The sequence below is a fragment of the Limanda limanda genome, chromosome 2 (assembly GCF_963576545.1).
Source record: "Limanda limanda chromosome 2, fLimLim1.1, whole genome shotgun sequence".
NCBI lineage: Eukaryota > Metazoa > Chordata > Actinopteri > Pleuronectiformes > Pleuronectidae > Limanda > Limanda limanda.
The window spans coordinates 30,662-35,952 of NC_083637.1; the positions used below are offsets into that span (position 1 = coordinate 30,662).

General features: G+C 41.1%; 1 long non-coding RNA gene across 1 annotated transcript; it reads right to left on the reverse strand.

Annotated features, from left to right (window-relative positions):
* Nucleotides 1–521: 521 nt before the first annotated feature.
* Nucleotides 522–1,510, reverse strand: LOC133015321 (uncharacterized). Its single transcript, XR_009681527.1, has 3 exons — nt 1,326–1,510; nt 906–1,089; nt 522–674 (listed from the first exon to the last, which is right to left on the reverse strand). It is a non-coding gene; the product is annotated as an uncharacterized LOC133015321 (long non-coding RNA).
* Between the last annotated feature and the right edge of the window lie 3,781 nt (nt 1,511–5,291).

Consider the following 5,291-nt stretch of genomic DNA (forward strand, 5'->3'; position numbering starts at 1 on the left):
CCACCACCCCAGCAGTCTGCTGACATCACCTGATCATGGGTCATGTTGGTAAAGACGACGGCGCGATGTCCCGTAAGGATGCTCAGATAGCCCATGAGGTAGCCCATGAGATGACAATGGTCCTTACCATAATTTCCATCAGCAGGTAAGAATTCTACAATAAATAACACAGATACATTTAGTTTAGTCAAGTCAGGTTTATGTCAATTCTCCTCTCTCCATCTCCAAATCTCCTGTCATGAGTAAATATGTACTGAATTGTACTTACGAAGCAACTCAGGAATTTTCTTTTTGGCGATCTTCATAAATGTCACTTCCTTTGTCGCCTCAAGCAGTTGAACTGTGAAAAGAGTGTCACATATACCACTCATTTCTGAGGTTCCAAATCCCTATTTTTTAGATGACAGAATATACACACAACAATAACACAATAAAGAAAGCAAACATTACCTGTCTTCTTTTTCATCACCTTCTGACGGTGGACAACCACGTGCTTGTGCACATTCATCTGAAGCATCTTAAGCTCATAGAGGAGTTTGTCGAAGTCAGAAGATCTGACTTTGCTGACCGCCTGGAATGAGCACTTCATGTGCCTGATGAACAGGGTGACATTTGTCATCATGTTTCTTACAGTAGTTGGGAGGTAACCCTTTTCGGTGAGGTATAGTGGCCACCTACAAAAAAAGGTAGGTACAAGTAATGAAATCTCACCTCTAGTTCCCACCACCTGATTCCAAATCCAAATTCCAATTTTTCATCTACTAAAAAACATCACATTATAATTTCAAATTCATAACAATAAATGTATATATATATATCGAGAGAGAGAGAGAGAGAGAGAGAGAGAGAGAGAGAGAGAGAGAGAGATTTTATCTCTATTTATTCTAACCAAAAAACACACTTACATGCGCAATTTGTCAATCTGGAGAAGGAACTTCATATCCATTGAGACCATTTTTGGAGGTAGCCCAGTAGCCATATAGAGGCAAAAACGGAGTGCATGACTCGCTGCCTGCCTGGCATTATCCTTATCTTTTATTCCTGTCCGTGAACCCAGTCGAAACTTCCTGTAGTCATCAATGATCTTATCTGTCATGAAACAAACAGAAAATGTTTGTGGATTAAAAATTGTATATATATATTTTATTATATTTACCAAATTTAAAAAAACAACATCTATTACATTACATAGCAACGTGGAAGCCATATATTTCAAATTCTAATCTATGGCTTCCACATTGCTGTGTAATTCAATACATGTTTTTTTATAGATGTAACCATGAAAATTGTAGACGAGAAAAGGGAAACAGGAAATGAAAACTCACGAAATAAATGTTCTGACTTGTTCGACTTTGTCACATGTTCATATTTTTGGGCTGAGGTAGTTAGTTTTGACGGTATGCCTCTGGGTGTCTTGGGTGTAGAGGGCGCCGAGGGTTGGGCTCTCACAAGTCTGTTTACCCTATTTTCAAGCTCCTGCAATCTCACTGCAACGTTTTCACATTTGCAGTTGCATTTGCGTTGATTCGGAAGTGGACTTGTAATATCGGTGTTACAAGACTGACTGGAGTTATCTTGGTTCTGCATAACAGGTGAGGAAGGCAGAGGATGGCTATGACCAAGCCCACTGGAGGAGGTTGTATGGACACCGGAGGAGGATGTGGGGACATCGGAGGAGGATGTGGGGACATCAGAGGAGGATGTGTGGACACTGTTGGGGGATGTGTGGACACTGGAGCAGGGTATTTGGCCATCGGAGGAGGTTTTCTGGCCACCAGGGCTGAGATGTGGATTTTTTTGGGGGGTAGATGATAAAACAGGAAGACCAATTTCAGGTTGACCATGCACTGAATCTGGACTCAGGGCCAGGTTGAGCGGCTGCCCTTCCTCATGGGGCATATCGTCTTCCCAAATGGACATTCTCTCATAAATTTTGTCTGTAATGAATTGGAAAAGGCATGTCAAGGACCTGTTTACTGTACATTCAACCTTTCATAAACACATTAATACATGATAGTGTAAAATTACCATTAGAGTTATCATGCATGTCCAAACATGATACCATCGGACTTTGAGGGTCAGTAAGGCGGAGAGCAGCAAACTCCTTTCTAATGCACGTCCTCTTGGCATCCTTTAGCAGAGGCTCTCTTTCCTATTAATATAAAGTGACATATTTTGACACAAAAATAATTCTTATCGTGACTAAAGATTACATTTGCAAGAATTATTGTGCATTTGCACTTACCTCTGGATTTAAGAAATGTGTGTCCTGCAGATGCTTGTCCAGGCGTACGAATGAACCCCTGTCACACACAGGGCAGTCTAAGCGTTCCGTTGTCCTAGAATAGGGAATATTGAATAAATGGGGAAGAAATATGGACAAGAAAAATATTTGTTTTCATATGAATATATGTTCTGTATGTTCTTACCTAGCATTCCCAAATTTCATCAACAGACGAAATTCCTCTTTATTAGGAACTGTGTGGGAAACATTCAGGTGCTGCTTTAAATTATTGTAGCTCCTGAAACACAACCCACACAATTTTGTGGCCTGTAGATGAAAAGGAAAAAAATGTTAAAAAGAAAAAAAAAGAATGACTTCCTGTTTCCAGTAGGTGGCGCTGTGACATAAGCATTTGAACAGGTTAGGATAATGCATGATGAAGTTTCAACACACTGCGTCTGAAAAAAGCAAGACATTACAGAGCACACTTACCATGCTGCTACTGCTGCTGTTGCTCCTCCACTTCCAAGTTTCATCTAAATGGCATGAATTATAATTTGGAAGTTAAAATCGAAAAACTTCCATGTTTCCATATATGTCATTTTGCCTAAACCTAACCCTAACCATATGCTGACCATGTGATATAAATCAACTTTTCAAACAATCAAAAGTGCATGAGAAAACAACACCTAAGGTGATATTAATATGTTACACACTGAAATAGAGCAAAATCAGTCAGGTATCAGCACTTTGTGTCTAACAAAAATCAAGAAATTACAGAGCAAACTTACCAAGCTGCTAATGCTACCAATGCTACTCTTGTGTTACTTCCTGTGGGGAAAGGAAGTGCAAGTTTTCATCTACGAAATTTGGAATTACAATGGACAAATTCCATATTTACATATATGTCATTTTAACCGACCATGTGCTCACCATGTGATATAAATCAACTTTTCAAACAATCAAAAGTGCATGAGAAAACAACACCTAAGGTGATATTAATATGTTACACACTGAAATAGAGCAAAATCAGTCAGGTATCAGCACTTTGTGTCTAACAAAAATCAAGAAATTACAGAGCAAACTTACCAAGCTGCTAATGCTACCAATGCTACTCTTGTGTTACTTCCTGTGGGGAAAGGAAGTGCAAGTTTTCATCTACGAAATTTGGAATTACGATGGACAAATTCCATATTTACATATGTCATTTTAACCGACCATGTGCTCACATGTGATATAAATCAACTTTTCAAACAATCAAAAGGCCATGAGAAAACAACACCTAAGGTGATATTGATATGCTACACACTGAAATAGAGCAAAAGCAGTCAGGTATCAGCACTTTGTGTCTAACAAAAATCAAGAAATTACAGAGCAAACTTACCAAGCTGCTAATGCTGCCATGCTATTCCTGCTAATGCTGCCATGCTATTCCTGTGGGGAAAGGAAGTGCAAGTTTTCATCTACGAAATTTGGAATTACGATGGACAAATTCCATATTTACATATATGTCATTTTAACCGACCATGTGCTCACCATGTGATATAAATCAACTTTTCAAACAATCAAAAGTGCATGAGAAAACAACACCTAAGGTGATATTAATATGTTACACACTGAAATAGAGCAAAATCAGTCAGGTATCAGCACTTTGTGTCTAACAAAAATCAAGAAATTACAGAGCAAACTTACCTAGCTGCTAATGCTGCCATGCTGACCCTAGCTCTGCACAGGAAGGAACCACAGCTATGATTCCAACACTGGGCCAATCAGGTCGATGAGACCTTTCCGTCCCTGCCTGGATCAAGGCTCTAAGATGAAGTTTGGCCGAGTTGGCCCTATTCACCTTGTTTGTCAAGAGGGAGTCAGGGTGTATGAGTGTTCATGGGCTCTGAGAGTCTGGGGCCTTGTTGGAACTTTTGACCAAAACAATAACTTACAGGGCTGATTCTCACATATGTCATAGAGCTCTTCGAGAGCTTTCGGGAACAACTGGGCCTGTGTCCGAAAGCCTCTCGGTTGAGGAGTTAAGGCAATTTAGCTTCAGGTCGAGAGGTCGTCTACAAACGAGGCCTAGTCGAGTGACATTTCGGGGCTCTACTCGACCATATGACCACTTAGAGACTAGCAACCACTGTTACCTAAAAGCCAGCATCCCCATGAAGTAGTGAGTCAAATATGATGGATGTAAACCGACAGGAAGTGCTGCAAAATTGATGGTGAACTTCAGGAGGTCGCCTCATTGGCATAGATTAAAATGTGGAGGCGTGAAAATTTCCCGCCTCCACATTTCAATCTATTCAGAGCAATCATAGATGAAAATATGGAAGTAGAGTTCTGTAAGCATCAATGCTACATGAAGCAGGACATTCGGGGCATTGTCACATTCGTCTCGTCGAGGCCTTTCAGAATATCCAGGTCCCCTTCTTATATCTCTCTCCATTAAAGACCTTGCTCCAGAAGAGTGCCACCTATGTGGCATTCACATATGTGATAGAGCACTCTGAGACCTTTCCAAACATGTCTCTTTCTCACCCTTGACAGCTTCCATTGAGAAGATAGAGGACTTTAGCAAACAGAAAAAATTAACTTTGCTGCCCCCTAGCTCTGCACAGGAAGGAGCCACAGCTATGATTCCAACACTGGGCCAATCAGGTCGATGAAACCTTTCCGTCCCTGCCTGGATCAAGGCTCTAAGATGAAGTATGGCCGAGTTGGCCCCATTCACCTTGTTTGGCAAGAGGGAATCAGGGTGTATGAGTGTTCATGGGCTCTGAGAGTCTGGGGCCTTGTTGGAACTTTTGACCAAAACAATAACTTACAGGGCTGATTCTCACATATGTCATAGAGCTCTTGGAGAGCTTTCGGGAACAACTGGGCCTGTGTCCGAAAGCTTCTCGGTTGAGGAGTTAAGGCAATTTAGCTTCCAGGTCAAGAGGTCGTCTACAAACGAGGCCTAGTCGAGTGACATTTCGGGGCTCTACTCAACCATATGACCACTTAGAGACTAGCAACCACTGTTACCTAAAAGCCAGCATCCCCATGAAGTAGTGAGTCAAATATGATG